The sequence below is a fragment of the Rhinatrema bivittatum genome, chromosome 9, assembly GCF_901001135.1.
Source record: "Rhinatrema bivittatum chromosome 9, aRhiBiv1.1, whole genome shotgun sequence".
Lineage (NCBI taxonomy): Eukaryota > Metazoa > Chordata > Amphibia > Gymnophiona > Rhinatrematidae > Rhinatrema > Rhinatrema bivittatum.
Genome location: NC_042623.1, coordinates 256,939,423 through 256,957,955, shown reverse-complemented (window position 1 = coordinate 256,957,955; position 18,533 = coordinate 256,939,423). Strand labels below are relative to the sequence as shown.

The 18,533-nt window shown below is 42.7% G+C and overlaps 1 protein-coding gene and 1 long non-coding RNA gene across 16 annotated transcripts in view; both read right to left on the bottom strand.

Annotated features, from left to right (window-relative positions):
• The window catches only part of ZBBX (zinc finger B-box domain containing), an 881,823-nt gene that overhangs the window by 215,827 nt on the left and 647,463 nt on the right, over positions 1–18,533 (bottom strand). The gene's annotated exons all lie outside the window — the stretch shown is intronic.
• On the bottom strand, positions 3,793–5,631 carry LOC115098952. The gene is made up of 3 exons (XR_003858647.1): positions 5,382–5,631; positions 4,273–4,406; positions 3,793–3,826 (listed from the first exon to the last, which is right to left on the bottom strand). It is a non-coding gene; the product is annotated as an uncharacterized LOC115098952 (long non-coding RNA).

The window sequence follows — 18,533 nt, the reverse complement described above, 5'->3', positions numbered from 1 at the left end:
CTCTATGGGTTCTGTCAGATACCGTGTCACTGACATTTGTGTTGGTGTCTCCTTTGCTTGGGTGGGCTGAGAGCCCTTCTTGCCAGCTGCTTTTGCTCTAGCCCTTTCCAGAACAGATGCTTGTTTATGGGTAACATGGCTTTGGTGTACTGAAGTTGAGCAGGAAGAACTAGCTGTCACTGACAGAGTGCTGCTCCTGCTTGGGCTAGCATTATTCTCTGAAGTGCTCGCTGTTTCCTCCTCTGCTTCATGCCTAATCTGTCTCTGCCTATGGCACTCCTGTTCACAGACTTTTACTAAACAGCAGGTCCTTCACAAATATGAGACAATTGTACTGTAGGGTGGGTTTCCCTTTCACACGGGGATCACAGACTGTGGCGAGCATGTATTTGTGGTCTTTTGTTAAAGGTCTTAATCTCTCTTGAACCTGCTTCTTCAAAAAGTCCAGACAATGCAGCATCTCTGTTGTCATTCCCTCTTCCTGTTTAAAGCCCTCCAAATTTTCCTCCAGAAAATTAACTATAGGGATGATGTCAGCCAAGGTGGCACTTCTGGAGTTCAGCTCCTCCGTGGCATCCTTAAAGGGCTGTAAGATTGTTAACAGCTGACTCATGACTAACCAATCATGTTGCCCTATGCACACCTATCTTGATTTCCAGAGAAAGATCATGAAGGGGTGTCTGCTGCTCCACTAACCTCTGCAGCATCATATCGGTGGAATTCCACCAGGTACCAATATCTTGAATGAGACGCTTGTGAGGCATCTCCAAATCAGTCTGCTTTTGTTGGATTACCTGCCCCGCCTTCACACTTCTGTGGACATGCATTGCTATATTCCTGCACTTGTGTATTAACATATGCAGGTATTCATTCTCTTGGTGATTGGACTCCAACCCCAGAGCTGACCACTACCAGGTGCAGAGTGTGTGCAAAACATCGGATGTTCTGAAAGAGCCCGTCGCATATTGCCTTTACCATATTTGCACCATTGTCTGTGACAAAGAACCCTGCCTGAAGATTCCTATATTGCTGGTGTAGCTGTCAGCCCGCCAGCATCTGTCTGATGCATGCTAGAATATTGGCTGAGGTATGGGTCTCGTCCGTCAGGTGGGTGTGCAGTAAATCCCACCTCCAACCTGATACTTGTTCACTAATAGAGCTGCTGCCTGCCCCTGCCTCAGCCAGGTCTTACCAGTGTGCTCTCAGGGAGAGGTAAGAGTGTGCAGCATTCATGGTGGTCCAGCCATTGCAGGTGAAATGCACACTCCCCTGTGCATTAGCTAGCAGTGCTTGGATGCAACTGCGACACTGGTTGTACAGGCTGGGGATGACCTTTCTGCTAAATGTGGTTATGGAAGGGACTTTGTAATTTGGAACTAAGACCTTTATCAAATGCTTGAAACCCATATTTTCCACTACCTGTAAGGGCTGGTCATCAAGGGCAATCATTTTCCTGATGCTCCTGGTTACAACTTTTGAGGCTGCCTGCCTCCTTCCCCGGGATAGCATTACCGAACACCACCCATTTCCTCCATGATGGTTATCACTTCTGACACACTGCAGGGGGCTGCTGGCCTGCCACCTGACTGCTAGAAGGGGCTGAGGGTGAGGGATGACTCTGCTCCTTTTCAACCACTTTACACTGCCTGGAAAAAGGGTCCCCTGACTGGTACTTCCACCATCCCCAGATGGCAGTACTGTTGGGTCCCATTTGCTTGCCTTTGCTAATAGCCCTGGCATAGTAATTACACTGAGCAAAACACGGGTCCTCCATCACTTTAAAGTGGCAGATTTCTTTTGAGATCCATTCTCTATAGCCTTTGAGGTGGATGCTGGCACTGGAGTTGAAGTAGTGGGTGCACTCTGAAAAGCAAATCCAGGGGCATCAGGCACACTTTGTGCCTGCGCTGACTGCTCTTCCTCCACCTCATCATCAGTTTCATTTCCCCTGCTGCACTAAAGTGGAGGCTAAGACAGAACTAACTAATCCTCCAAAACCTTCTTCAGCTATTACTTCTTCCATTTCTGATGATGAGAATCCCACACAAGATGATTCTTCATTGGAATCAGAAGCAAACATTGCCTGCGCTACATTTTCAACTCTAAGTCAAGTCTGCTGTCACACTGCTGCTTTTGGATCTCGCCCTTGTCATGCATGACATAGCTCCCCCTTCCCTCACCTCCAAAACTACAGGGTCAGAAACAGGTGGTGGCGGTGCATCATCTTTAAATTTCAGTTTTGTCCAGATGGTACTGCCTGCCCCTCCAGAGATTTTAGATTGGAACAGCGCCCTTTTAAACTTTAATGGGGACTGGTATTGCCTTTTGAAGTGCGTCCTCTGCTAGTCCCCATCACTCGACCACATCTACCTTTACCTGACATCATGTATTTAATATCACTGCCTACTGCCTAATAGGGATTTCAATTAAAATAATTATTTATTTATTGGTGAATGAACACCTCTGTCACAATATATGTGAGTCTGGCAAACTGCCCACAGGCGCACGGTGCAGTGCCTTGATGTACACTACAATTGAGACCACTGTATGTGCATGCACCAAACTTGTAACTACAAAAGAGGCCTACTGGGGATTTGGCTTAAAAGAGCACTGCTGTCCCAATATATGTGAGTTTGCAAAACTGCCAACAGACGCAGTGCAGTGCCTTGATGTACACTACAACTGAGACTGCTCTCAGTGCACAAAAAAATGAAACAGCAGAGAAAAGACTTTACTGGAAGCCTGACCAAGCATAATTCCTAGTGATGCTGCTTCTTGTTTGAAAATATCAACTCACACTATCTCCCAACCACACCACCCAAACCCTGCCTGTGCCTGCACCAACCTACCCCATGGGGTAAGATCAGCAGCAAAATGCCACTGCTGGCAGTTTGTCTCAGTGGGAGAGACAGACAGTCACAAGAGTGGGAGCAGAGAGGAGGCTTGCAACTACAGACCAGTTAGCCTCACCTCGGTGGTGGGAAAAGTAATGGAGTCGCTGCTGAAAGAAAGAATAGTGAACTATCTACAGTCGGGAGTATTGCTGGACCAGAGGCAGCATGGATTCAACAGGGGAAGATCCTGTCAGCCAAATCTGATTAATGTTTTGACTGGGTGACTAGGGAATTGGATATAGGAAGAGCACTCGATGTCATCTACTTGGATTTCAGCAAAGCTTTTGATACGGTCCCGCACAGGAGGCTGGTGAGTAAAATGAGAAGCTTAGGAGTGAGTGCCGAGGTAGTGGCCTGGATTGCAAACTGGTTGACAGACAGAAGCCAATGTGTGTTGGTAAATGGAACTTACTCTGAAGAGAGAGCGGTGTTAAGCGGAGTGCCACAAGGATCAGTGTTGAGACCGGTCCTGTTCAATATCTATGTGAGCGACATAGCGGATGAGATAGAAGGTAAGGTTTGTCTTTTTGCGGATGACACTAAGATATGCAATAGAATGGACATGCCAGAAGGAGTGGAGAGAATGAGATGGGATTTAAGGAAGCTGGAAGAGTGGTCAAATATATGGCAGCTGAGATTCAATGCCAAGAAGTGCAGAGTCATGCATATGGGGTGCAGAAATCCGAAAGAACTGTATTCGATGGGGGGTGAAGGGCTGATGTGCACAGAGCAGGAGAGAGACCTTGGGGTGATAGTGTCAAACGATCTGAAGTCAGGGAAACAATGTGACAAGGCGATAGCTAAAGCCAGAAGAATGCTGGGCTGCATAGAGAGATAAATAGAAGAATGAAAAGATGGATCGGTAAAAATGGACTTTTATTGGAACTTGCCCGACTCTGGCCGAGTTTCGCTCTGCCGAGCTGCCTCAGGGGCTGTGGCACATAAATATAAACAATTAAAAATGCACACAAACATAAATATTTGTATAAACATATGACATGATATAAAACATATTCAAAAAAATATATATTAAACGAATACATTAAATAGTAAAAACACTTCAACACGGAGACAGTGCTTGTTTTGTGTGCATAAGATAATGATGTTACATAAAAAGTTACGTGTTTGAAAGTACAGATACTGTGGCTGAAACATCAATTAAAAGTGGAAACAAATCTTACAAAAAACATGGTCTATAGTGATTGTTGCATTGCCCAATGCACTTCACCAAACAGCATATGGCTGATACATGCAAAATTTGTAACAAACAATAAAATATTATTAATTGAAATATATTATTGAGGAGGTCAATGTGTCTAATTATTAAGAAATGAAAAAATATAAATGATATGTAAAGATAGCAAACTAAATTTTGTACCTTGTTGAGCCAGAAACTTGGCTCTATATACTTTTGCTGATTTCCTAGGATGAAGGAGTATGAGTGAACACACCGAATCCGGGCTTGTCACTTGTGATTCATCAATCACTTGTGTGAACAGTATTGATGCAATTCTTATGGAACAAAAAAATTCTCAATTATCTTAGTTATCAAGAAGGTAAAAAATGGACACATGCATTAGTCAGACTACAAATCTGAATGACTTCATTCTGAAATTGATACTGAAATCTTGTATCATTATTATCAAGCTGCTATATGTCTTTCAACTGATCACAAATTGATAGGGAGTTAACGGTAAAAAAGATGATGTCGAAAATAAATGAATGGTGAACCTTACTGCATGTGAATGCAAACCATAATTTTTAATTTTTAATTTTTACAGTGTGTTAAATCTTGATCCGGTAGGTACCAGGAACAAATCAAAAATGAAATTAAAAGCAATACAATAATAAACTTCGCTACAAAATGAACAAATGGATAAAAACAGCTTCGATACAATAGTGCTCCCTAGAAAGCTAAAATACACTTCGATACAATGCCAACAATACTTCTTATCAACAGTATATAGAAAATTTAAATTTAAAACGAGTGATATGCGGGAAGACGTGTGCCAAAGCAATGTAATAATAAAAAAATGATGCGCTGAACAATAATTAAATTCCTAATATATAAAGTGCATAAGTGGATAAAAGCAGCTTCGATACAAAAGTGCTCCCTAGAAAGCTAAAATACACTTCAATACAATGCCAACAATACTTCTTATCAACAGTATATAGAAAATTTAAATTTAAAACGAGTGATATGCGGGAAGACGTGTGCCAAAGCAATGTAATAATAAAAATGATGCGCTGAACAATAATTAAATTCCTAATATATAAAAGTGCATAAGTCAAATAGCATATTGTGGCTATCCGCAAATATGTATCCATCGGAAGCTGTGTCACAATGAATACCGAACAAAAATGATGGAATCACTAATTGTGGATAATATCCAAGCGCAAGAAACTATGTCATATTAAGTATGCACTTAAGCAGACTAAATATATAAGAGTGAAATCACTAGCTATTAAAACTAACTAATATTTTACCTTTGTTGAACTTGCACCGGTCACATACTGCTCTGACAAACACTGCAAGAACCAGTTAGTACCTGTATTGGACCTTTATTTTTCCCGCTTCTCACTCGAAATCACGCGAGAATAGACACATGTGTGGACAGATTGGCTCATAGGGAATGAGAGACATGAATAAAACCCTTCATAACGACTCTGGTGTGTAAAAAAAGTGAATTAATCAATACTGATCTAATCTGTGCAGTGATGCAAAAATGGTGACAAGAGGAGAAAATGTAATAAACAAATGTCTGCGGTTGACTCATATTCCTTCATTTGTGCAACTGCTGGAAAACGGATGTACGGTCAAGAGGTAAACACAAATATTTTAAAAACTTTAAAACACTGCATCTTTAAAAAAAGTAAATTAGTGTGAACATGTATAAAATCAAACATTCTTAAAAGATGCATCATTATTTGGAAAATCAAGTTAAAAATATATGAATTAAAATTTAAAGGGAAGATAAGGGGGGGGGGAGGGGGGGGGAAAAGGAAGGGGGAAAGGGAAAGGGGGGGGGGAAGAGGGAAGGGAAATTGGAAGGGAAAAAGGGGAGGGGGGGAAAGGGGATAAGAAGGGCAAAGGGAGGGGGAAACAGAAGGGGAAGCACAACAAAAAATGCATGTGGACCTGAATATAATATTCCAAAATTAGAAAACCAAAAAATCAACAAAAACATATAGATAGATTATATATGCCATATATTGATTGCAAGAGAGGATTATGATCCATGTAAAATAAAGGTTTATAGGTATGCACTGAGATCTGTTTCACCATTGAGACCCATGGGAGAAAGGGTCTTAAAATCAAAAATAAATTGTTGTTCTAATCTTAGTAACAAATTGTCAAAGTCACCCCCCCCTCCAATTCCTTAGCGGCTGTTTGATGACACAGAATCTGAAGTCTGTGAAACTGTGGCCCATCTCTATCGCATGTGCGACCAATGGTTTACCCTCGCATTTTCTATTGATAGCACTCTTATGCTCTATGATTCTACTGCTGAACTGTCTTCTAGTTTTCCCTACGTATATTTTCTCACATGGACACTTTGCTATATAAATCACACCTACGCTTTTGCAATTAGTACAACTGCCGAGCTTGAAAATTCTACCAGTGTTAGGAATGAGTATAGATCGTGTTTTAAGATTAACTGGACATACGCTGCACTTCCCACAGGGTCCATGTCCTGTCTGATCGTTGCTAATGTTTTTAATGGATGGTAAAGCTGAAAGAGAAATGTATTCTTTTATGTTTTTATCGCGTTTATTCGCAATCATGACTTCTTTTCCTTTAAATTGTGGGAGAGACTGTACAATGTACCAATGTTTCTTAATGATTTTAATAATGTCATGTGAAAGTCCTGTGAAGGTAAGGGGGCAAATAATCTTCTCATTCTTAGTAACTTTCTTTTTTGGTTGCAACAAACCAGAGCGTTCCTGTGTTGCAGCCCTTGTTGGCATTGTATTGAAGTGTATTTTAGCTTTCTAGGGAGCACTTTTGTATCGAAGCTGCTTTTATCCACTTATGCACTTTATATATTAGGAATTTAATTATTGTTCAGCGCATCATTTTTTTATTATTACATTGCTTTGGCACACGTCTTCCCGCATATCACTCGTTTTAAATTTAAATTTTCTATATACTGTTGATAAGAAGTATTGTTGGCATTGTATCGAAGTGTATTTTAGCTTTCTAGGGAGCACTATTGTATCGAAGCTGTTTTTATCCATTTGTTCATTTTGTAGCGAAGTTTATTATTGTATTGCTTTTAATTTCATTTTTGATTTGTTCCTGGTACCTACCGGATCAAGATTTAACACACTGTAAAAATTAAAAATTAAAAATTATGGTTTGCATTCACATGCAGTAAGGTTCACCATTCATTTATTTTTCGACATCATCTTTTTTACCGTTAACTCCCTATCAATTTGTGATCAGTTGAAAGACATATAGCAGCTTGATAATAATGATACAAGATTTCAGTATCAATTTCAGAATGAAGTCATTCAGATTTGTAGTCTGACTAATGCATGTGTCCATTTTTTACCTTCTTGATAACTAAGATAATTGAGAATTTTTTGTTCCATAAGAATTGCATCAATACTGTTCACACAAGTGATTGATGAATCACAAGTGACAAGCCCGGATTCGGTGTGTTCACTCATACTCCTTCATCCTAGGAAATCAGCAAAAGTATATAGAGCCAAGTTTCTGGCTCAACAAGGTACAAAATTTAGTTTGCTATCTTTACATATCATTTATATTTTTTCATTTCTTAATAATTAGACACATTGACCTCCTCAATAATATATTTCAATTAATAATATTTTATTGTTTGTTACAAATTTTGCATGTATCAGCCATATGCTGTTTGGTGAAGTGCATTGGGCAATGCAACAATCACTATAGACCATGTTTTTTGTAAGATTTGTTTCCACTTTTAATTGATGTTTCAGCCACAGTATCTGTACTTTCAAACACGTAACTTTTTATGTAACATCATTATCTTATGCACACAAAACAAGCACTGTCTCCGTGTTGAAGTGTTTTTACTATTTAATGTATTCGTTTAATATATATTTTTTTGAATATGTTTTATATCATGTCATATGTTTATACAAATATTTATGTTTGTGTGCATTTTTAATTGTTTATATTTATGTGCCACAGCCCCTGAGGCAGCTCGGCAGAGCGAAACTCGGCCAGAGTCGGGCAAGTTCCAATAAAAGTCCATTTTTACCGATCCATCTTTTCATTCTTCTGTTGTTCGCCACATTGGATCGGTTACCGGTTTGCTTCCTTAGAGAGATAAATATCCAGTAAGAAAAGGGAAGTGATTATCCCCTTGTACAGGTCCTTGGTGAGGCCTCACCTGGAGTACTGTGCTCAGTTCTGGAGACCGTATCTCCGAAGGGACAGACAGGATGGTGGCGGTCCAGAGAAGGGCAACCAAAAAGGTGGAGGGTCTTCATCGAATGACTTATGAGGAGAGAGATTGAAGAATCTAAATATGTACACCCTGGAGGAAAGAAGGAACAGAGGTGATATGATAATAAGTCCTTTTGGACTTATTATCATCGTTTATTTAATTGCATTGTTTTAGTATCTATTTATTTATTTAAAACCTTTTCTATACCGTAATTAAGTTAGGTACCATCATAACGGTTTACAATAAGGCACAAATAATAATATTGGAAACTATAATAAATCTATCATTAATTAGGTGCCAAGACTTTACGGTAACATAGCTCATTTTTAATTACTCATAATTGGAAGTGTTATATCATAATATATCATGTCCATTCTGTATTATAACAGATTTTAAAATTCTAAAATCAAGAGTAAACATGTTTAAAATAAAAATAGAATATATATACCCGTGTAGATTGTGGTAGCATGCTAGAAATGTACATACTATCTGATCTTCTTAAAGGTGTTTTCCACCCTTGCTTCCTTATTTGATATGTCTCTCTGGATTTGATATTGTTTAAGAGTCATCCCAATCATCACGTGGCTCACTCTTTTTCAGTTGTTAATAGTTACCTTGTTTTTTATCCCTTGCTCTCAGTTCCATGATACCCTGTTCTATGTAATGCTCCTTGCAACTTTTGTGTTTTTCTCTGTAAACCGATATGATATGTAATTTTCACGTCAATGTCGGTATATAAAAGTCCAAAATAAATAAACAAACAAACAAACGATACAGACTTTCAGATACTTGAAAGGTTTTAATGATCCAAAGACAACGACAAACCTTTTCCGTTGGAAAACAATCAGCAGAACCAGGGGTCACGATTTGAAGCTCCAAGGAGGAAGACTCAGAACCAATGTCAGGAAGTATTTCTTCACGGAGAGAGTGGTGGATGCCTGGAACACCCTTCCAGAGGAAGTGGTGAAGACCAAAACTGTGAAGGACTTCAAAGGGCATGGGATAAACACTGTGGATCCATAAAGTCTAGAGGATGTGAATGAAGAGAGGGTGGCTTGCGGAAAAGACAGCTAATACCTGGAGATAATACCCTTATTCAATAGACATATACACGGTTAATGCGACTCAGACAGTGCTCTATGCTTCAATGACAAGAGGAAATGTGGATAAAAGGATTTGCATTCACAAAAAAGCAGGGAGTAGCTTGCTTGTTACTGCGGATACTACCCCAAACCAAACAAGCCTGATACTTCACTTTCAATGCATATCCAGTGTAGCGCTCTGCTTCAACGGCAGGGGGGATGAAGAAAAGATGATTTTATATTCAGACAACAACCAACAAGGACTGAATTACACAGTCTGAATAAACAAGTAAGCATGGGTGTAGCTTGCTTGTTATGGCGGTTACTACCTTGAATCAATTAAGCCTGATATTTCACTTTCAATACATATCCAGAGTAGCTGTCTGCTTCACTGATAGGGGGGGGGAATAAAGAAGAGGATTTATATTCAGATAACAACCAACAAGGACTGAATTGCACAGGCTGGGTAAACAAATAAGCATGGGAGTAGCTTGCTTAATAAAGCAGTTACTACCCCTAACCAATTAAGCCAGATACTTCACTTAGAAGCAGTTCAAGCACTGCTCTCTACATTAATGGCGGGGGTGGAAGGAAAATAGAACCAAAAGGTTACATTAATGAAGGGGGTGGATGGGAAATAGAACCAAAAGGTTACTAAATGCCAAGAGTAACAGATAAGTATGAGAGAGAGAGAGAGAGAAAAGTGTGAAAGCTTGCTGGGCAGACTGGATGGGCCATTTGGTCTTCTTCTGCCGTCATTTCTATTTTTCTATATCTGAGTTCAATTTAAAAAAAAAGTGCAGTCAAAAAAAGCCTGGCTGGCACAGCAGTAAAAACAAACAAATATCTTTTTCAATGGAAAATTCTAACAAAGTAGCTAGCAATTGAATATATCTCCCACCTACACCACCCAAACCCTGCCTGCAACCTACCCCAGGGGGATAAGATCAGCAGCAAAATGCCACTGCTGACAGCTTGTCTCAGTGGGAGAGACAATCTGAGTTCAATTTAAAAAAGTGCTGTCAAAAAAAGGCTGGCTGGCTGGCACTGCAGCAAAAACGAACAAATATCTTTTTCAATGGAAAATTCTATCAAAGTAGCTAGCAATTGAATACAGATTTGAGACACTCAGACTAGCTCTGAGAAAAGCCACCTCCCCGGACAACCCCCGCAAAGAAAGTGTGTGCTACGTCGCATGCTTAAGGAATAAATAGTACAGTATCATCAGGAACAGCATCACAGAGCACTGAGTGAGAGTGGTGACTGGCTGCATTAGAAAAATGCTTAGCTCTGATCGGTTGCATTCTCATCTCCTTGCCAGCCTGTCTGACCCACTCTATGACAGGGCTGTGAGGTCATGACTCACAGGAAAGGGCTGGTTTTTCTTATGGATACTCCTACATGGCCTTCTCCTATTTCAAATGGCCGCTAAGAAATCACTGCGAACCAAAAGAATGAAACTAATATGATATGTTTTATTCATGGGGGATCGCCATGCATTTCGCATACCCACGAATCAAACGAACAGGGGCTTATGCGTTGCGGATTGCACATTCGATGAAAATGAATGCACATACCTAGCAGCTGCTGTATGTTGTATGAGCCGTCCGCAGCTGGTCCGCGGCCGGGCCCACTTACCCCGTTTCCCTGCTCTAGCGCCTGGTTCTGCCTCTCTTGCAGCCGTGGGCATGTGCCTCCATGTCTGGGCCACTCCCCATGCTCCCAGATCCTCTGTGGATATCCTAGCTCCACGATGGGCCTCCTCATGTGGTCCGCGGGGAGACGTCACCGTCTCGCACCATGCCCCTCCCTAGGCACGTGTGCATGCAAATCGGTTCTGCTTCTAAAGGGGCCGTGGCGGGAAACCATCACATGGCCCCGGATGATGATGTCACTGGGTCCTGGTAAGGCTGGGCCCAGCCAGTGCTTCCTTGCCTTGGCAACATGTCTCCACGCTTGTCATGTGCTTAGTTGCTTGTTCCTGCGTTTCCTCCGTGTTCCTGATTCCTGGTTTGTTCCTGTTTCATCTGTGTGCCTGTTCCTGATCCTGGTACCCTGCTTATTTACCACTGTGTGCCTGGTACCTGATCCTGGTACCCTGCTTATTTACCACTGACTGATACCTGGCTTGACCTCTGCTTTGTCTAACCATGCTACTGATTGATACCTGGTTTGACCTCTGCTTCATCTGACTATGCTCCTGCCTGTCTCCTGGTTTGACCTTTGCCTTGCCTGACCATTCTCTATCTAACTCCTGGTTTGAACTGTGCTTGTCTTGCCACTCTTCCTTGCCTGCCACCTGCCCTGACTTCAGCCTGCTCTACAACGCAGAACCTACTCTGGACCTGGCCTCTCAGGCTTTGGCCTGCTCTTACTCAGGCGCCTTCTGTCTGTCTCCTGTTCTCATTGGCACTCGGGTCTCTGGGACTCTGCCTTGTCTGGACCGGATCACCTACTTCTACCACTGCTGCTGGCCCCTGGCTGACTCTCTCGTCATCCCTAAGAAGACCTCGGATGGAGGCCCACCTACATCCAGCTGGCTCCGGTACCCAAGGGCTCATCAAGCTGCATCGGGAGGGACTAATACAGTCCCTCCCGACGCAGCTTGATAATAAGAATAATTTAAACCACTGGAAATTCAAACAAAAATAATTTTCATCAATATACATACTGACTGTGAAAAAGGGCAATATTGTAACAAGACACTGAGACGCCTACCTTTGTTAATAGTCCATATCTAGAACCAGGGAGTGCGGGCAGTACGGACAGAAGCAAAGCTTTAAAGAAGAAATTTTGGTGCGAAAGGGCAGCACCAATCATAGCACACCAACACAGAGCACAACCACCAATGAGAGTTAAGAGATAAAATATACATTGAAAACCCCTAAATAAAGTAGTGTCATTCGATCTCATTGGTGAGACCTTCAGGAGCAAGGGTGTTATGTTTTCTACAAGATTTGTGGACTGTGTATATTCCTTGCACCACCCTTCTCGCTTGTGTTGGGTAGACCTAAATATATTTTATATAGTGTACATGCATTTGGGTATATGATATAAAATACGTGTGCATGTGCACATGTGTCCATATAGCTATGTATATGGACACGCTCTCACGTTTTAAAATTATCCTCCCTACGCATATAATGGCAGCATTAATAAGTCTTTGTGCCTTCCAGCAAATGGGTTTCATATAGCATAATAATGATATTGTCTTCAGGGCCCCCTCCACCCTTACCCTCATATCCCTTCCTGGTATCTGATTGAAAGATCTGTAACCTGGGTAGCGGACGGTATCAGCCTAGCACAACCCAGGGCCAATTCTTCTTGCATTGACAGAAGAGATACCAAGGAAGCCAGTGCTTCCAGCGTGTTTCCCCTAGAAACTTCAGAGGCTCCAGGCCCTGGTTGTGGTAGGCTGAAACAGGCTACAGATCTTTCAGCCAGAAAGTATCAGGAGGGTAAGAGGGAAAGGATAGGAGGGTGAGGGGGCCCTGAGGGCAATATTAATTTAAATATATTGCGTGAACCGGGATCAGGCAGGCAGAAGGCATGGGAGACCATCACCATCTTTGTTATTTACTAGAGATGGAGGAGGTTAGGGAGGGGTGTAGACCCTAGTTTTGTTCCTTGGGTAGGAGGGCAGCCAAATGTTAAATGTTTGTGCATACCTTCACATCACCACTTAACCACCTGTATTATTTGAAATATATTTGATATAAATTACAGTTATCTGGGAATACCTTCTGGTACACATGGAGAGTTACACTACTAACATATCTAGCTAACTCCTATTATTGTGTTAGCTGGATCATTTATCCCTCTAACTCTGTCATGCTCCAAAAGACACCCAACATGTCCTTTCTTCTCCATTTCACAGTTAGTCTGTAATGAATATTTTAGTCTTTTTATGACAAATATCTGCTTTATAATCATTGTTTCTCAGGTTGTGTATCTGCCTCCTAGGGACCAAAAACATTTAGGTGAATCAGGTCAATAGTATGCTAGATTCAATGAAGGTAATCAGCCTTTTTGGCATATAGGTTGCTTACCAAATTACATTATTGGCACATTATTTTGTGGTCAGATATTCCTATAAGTCACCTCCTACAGGTTTGGCCAAAAGGCTATATATTTACTAGTTATGATATATGATTTAGCAAAATCATATCACTTTCAAGTATCAGTTTCAACAGTTTTGTAGCAACACAAACCATGAATTGAAAAGAGTTGCTAATTATTATACTTTTGTGCATTTAAAGCAGTACATTAATATAGTGGCTCCAAAGTTGGCTATATAGAAGTAGTAGCTCATGGACATACATTGCAATAGTACAAAAATCATGGATAATAGTGTGCTATACAACTACTCATTGGAAGGGTAAATAACGTTAATTAATGTGGGGCTTTATGTGTATCATGAACTAATTTTATTCCTTGGCAACAATTTAGTACTCTGTTAAGCCAACAGAATCCACAAAGAAGTCCATATTCTCTGAACAGCTTCTTTATAATCCATAGCATGGTGTCAAGGTAGATAGAACAAGCTCTAATAATTATGAAAAATGTTTTTAAAAGTTCTTTGCTCTTTTATTTTATTTATTTATTTAAAATTTTTATATACCGGCATTCATGTTGCAAACACATCATGCCGGTTTACATATAACAGGGGTGTACAATGAACAGTTGAATAACCTATTAGTGTAGAAGGAAGCAGTTACAAATAACAAGGTAATAGAACTGGGAGAAGAGAAGAAAAGGGAGAGAATTAGGTATAGGTATTTACATTAGTAATAACATTTTTACATGTGGAGGTGGTAGATCTGGCTGAATAGAATTAATCGGTGTCCGGGAACGCTTTTTTAAATAGCCAGGTCTTAAGTCTCTTCCTGAAGGTTGGGAGGCTGGGCTCCTGTCTTAGGTCCGGTGGGATGGAGTTCCACAGAAGGGGGCCGGCTGTTGAAAAGGCCCGATCTCTCAAGGTAATGTGTCTGGTAGTTTTGGCTGGGGGCACTTGAAGAGATCCTCTGAGTGCGTCTCTTGTTGGTCTGGAGGAGTTATAAATTTGGAATGGGACCTGTAAGTCGAGTGGGGTGTGTTGATGGATGGTTTTGTATATTATGGAAAGAGATTTGTAGAGGATTCTAAAGTGAACAGGCAACCAGTGGAGATCTTTTAGGATTGGAGAAGATATGATCCCTCCTTCTGGAATTTGTCAGTAATCTTGCCGCAGCATTTTGTAACATCTGAAGGGGTTTAGTGTAGGAGGAAGGAAGGCCCAGAAGGATAGAGTTACAGTAATCGATCTTAGAAAAAATGATAGCTTGTAGAATGGTTCCGAAATCCTGAGTGTGGAAGAGTGGTCTAATTCTTTTTAGAACTTGGAGTTTGTGGAAACAGTCCTTGGTGGTTCTGTTGATGGAAGCTTTGAGGTTCATCCGGTTATCAATTAATACTCCTAGATCTCTCACCTGTGTAGTAGTTGGGATAGTTGGAGGATTAGAGATGGAAAAGTTATCTGGGGAGATGAGTAGCAGTTCTGTTTTAGAGGAGTTTAAAACTAGGTTTAGGTTAGACAGGAGATGTTTAATTTCGAAGAGACAATTTTCCCAGTGAACCAGTGTTTTTGTGTAAGATTCTTTAATGGGTATCACGATCTGGATGTCGTCGGCGTAGAGGAAATGTTTGAGGTTAAGGTTGGAGAGGAGTTGGCAGATTGGTAAAAAATAAATGTTAAAGAGTGTAGGTGACAGTGAGGAGCCCTGAGGGACTCCTATGGATGCGTCCATTCTTGAAGATTCTTTGTTCTGTATCTTAACCTTGAAGCCTCTGTTGGATAGAAAAGATTTAAACCATGAGAGTGCGGTGCCTGAGATACCTATAGAAGCCAGAATGGAAGTGAGAATGGAATGATTGACCGTATCAAAGGCAGCTGATAGGTCCAGTAGAATTAAGAGGAAGGATTGACCTTTGTCAAGGCCCATTAATATGAAGTCCGACATGGAGATGAGGAGGGATTCTGTGTTCAGTGATTTGCGAAATCCGTATTGTGATTGGAATAGGATTTTGTTTTCTTCAATGTATTCGGAGAGTTGAGTATTGACAACTTTTTCTAGAATCTTGGCTATGAATGGGAGATTGGCGATAGGACGGAAGTTGTTGGGGTCTTTAGGATCCAAATTGGGTTTCTTAAGTAGAGGTTTGATAGAGGCCAATTTGAGGTCGTCAGGATAAAGTCCTTGGGAGAGTGAGCAGTTTATGATGTCCGACAATGTTTTAGCGATGGAGTCAGGGATGGCCAGGAGCAGTTTGGTGGGGATAGTATCTAAAGGATGGGAGGAAGGTTTCATTCTTCTTATAAGAGTTTGTATCTCTAAGATAGAGATGGGTTCAAGTGTTTCCAGACCATTGTTGTTGAGGGATGACTGTTGAAGAGACTGGTAAAGAGCAGGGTCGGTGGGATTAGAAGGCAGATGAGTTAGAAGGCTGTTGACTTTGTTGTGAAAATGAAGAGCAAGTTCTTCAGCTTTGGATTGTGCTAGGTTGTTGGGAATCTCCTGTGGGTTGATTTGGGTGAGATTGGAGACATAGGCGAAGAGGGCTTTTGCGTCGAAGATTAAGTGGTGAATCTTGGATGCATAGTAGTCCCTTTTGGATTTAGAGGTAGTTGACTTGTATTGATGGAGGGTGGCTTTGTAGATGGATCGTGTATTGGTGCTTGGGGATTTGCGCCAGTCGCTCTCTTTCTGTCTTAGATTTTGTTTTAGCTTTCTTAGTTCTTCCGTGAACCATGGTTGTCTTTTGGAGGCGTTTGGGAGTGATTTTTTGGTTGTAAGCGGACATAGCTTTTCGGCTATGGAGTCTGTGATGGCTTTCCAAGAGCGGAGAGCTGTGTTCGGGTTTGAGAGATCAATGGATGGAAGTTGAGAGGCTAGGTGGGAGCTGAGGTCTTCTGTAGAGCAGGATCTTCTGTATGGGAAAGATGGTGAGGGCCCTATGGAGGAGGAGGGTTTTTTCAATGAGAATGAGGTTGAGATAAGTGAGTGATCAGACCAAGGGACCTTCTTGCTTTTGAGGCGTGAAGAATGTTTGATGCCTGGGTTAATAAAGATAAGATCCAGCGTGTGGCCTGCTTTGTGTGTGGGTTTGCTAACTATTTGTTTGAACCCCAGGGCTGAGAGGGCTGAGAGAAAGGATTCACAGCTGGATGATAGGGTAGGGTTGTCCACATGCAGATTAAAATCTCCTAGGATAATTGCTGGAGCGTCCAGTTTGATGAGGGTTGTGATTTCCTCTACTAAGGGGGAGGGGTCTGTCTCAAGGAGGCCCGGAGGGGCGTAGACGAGTAGGATTTGTAGTTGTTCCGAGGTGAAGAGACCCATTTCTAGTTTAGAGTCTGAGATGTATGGGTGCTGGATGAACCCGAGGTCTTTTTTTGATGCAAATAGGAGTCCTCCTCCTCTTTTTTTCAGTCGGGGGATGGAGAAGATGTCGTAGTTTGATGTGGGAAGTTGGTTTGTAATTGCTGTGTCCGTGGGTTTGAGCCATGTTTCCGTTATGGCACATATATCTGGTTTGGTATCAAGGAGATAGTCGTTGAGGATTATTGATTTCTTGGACAGAGATTGTGCATTGAATAATGAAAGTGAGAATACAGTGAGGCCTAAGAGTTGGGTGATGGGTGTTATCAAAATTGGGGCGAAAGATTTAAGGTTTCGGTGTAGTGCCTGTCGTTTGGGTTGTAGTATGAATGATCTGTTAGGTTTTCCTATTGCTGACAGGCTGTGTTGTAAAATAGGTATTGGGAAGGTGGGGAACATTTTAGCGTGTGGCGCTTGTGTTGTAATGGTGCTGTGCTTGTGGTGGTGATGGACCGGAGTGAGAAGGCAGTCTTTGTGAGCAGAGGCAAGTTGGAGCTGGAGTTGGAATGTAGCCCTCCGGGGCTACACGAAGGGGCACACAAAGGGGCAGGCCCCTTTGTCGTGCTCCTTCGGCGCGCGACGCTCGGCGCGCGACGCCTAGCTGGGTGGGATTTAAAGCTCTGTAGGGCGTTATCTGGTTGGCCGGCTTCCTAATTTTGGGCGGGTCTTAGGGTGTATCCCTGATTTGTTAGTGTTAACTTTTTTTTTTTTTTTAATATTTTCGTTGTGTTCGCCGGATTGGGCCTCGGCGCGCGCGGCTGGCGTTGGGGTCCCCCGGGTGGGGAGGCCGAGCACTGACCTGACCTTCCCCCGGTGGGGCTCCGGCGCCGGTCGCGCAGGTCTTCGGTCGCCGCGGAGAAGGAGGAAATGGCGCCTGCAGTCAGAATTTAAAGCCCTGCCGGGCTTTAGCTGGTTGGCTGGTTTTTTTCTTTTTAGGGCGGGCTTAAGCTTTTTTTTCCTTTTTAGTTCGCCGGATTGGGCCTCGGCGCGCACGGCTGGCGTTGGGGTCCCCCGGGTGGGGAGGCCGAGCACTGACCTGACCTTCCCCCGGTGGGGCTCCGGCGCCGGTCGCGCAGGTCTTCGGTCGCCACGGAGAAGGAGGAAATGGCGCCTGCAGTCAGAATTTAAAGCCCTGCCGGGCTTTAGCTGGTTGGCTGGTTTTTTTCTTTTTAGGGCGGGCTTAAGCTTTTTTTTCCTTTTTAGTTCGCCGGATTGGGCCTCGGCGCGCGCGGCTGGCGTTGGGGTCCCCCGGGTGGGGAGGCCGAGCACTGACCTGACCTTCCCCCGGTGGGGCTCCGGCGCCGGTCGCGCAGGTCTTCGGTCGCCACGGAGAAGGAGGAAATGGTGCCTGCAGTCAGAATTTAAAGCCCTGCCGGGCTTTAGCTGGTTTTTTTCTTTTTAGGGCGGGCTTAAGCTTTTTTTTTCCCTTTTTAGTTCGCCGGATTGGGCCTCGGCGCGCACGGCTGGCGTTGGGGTCCCCCGGGTGAGGAGGCCGAGCACTGACCTGACCTTCCCCCGGTGGGGCTCCGGCGCCGGTCGCGCAGGTCTTCGGTCGCCGCGGAGAAGGAGGAAATGGCGCCTGCAGTCAGAATTTAAAGCCCTGCCGGGCTTTAGCTGGTTTTTTTCTTTTTAGGGCGGGCTTAAGCTTTTTTTTTTCCTTTTTAGTTCGCCGGATTGGGCCTCGGCGCGCACGGCTGGCGT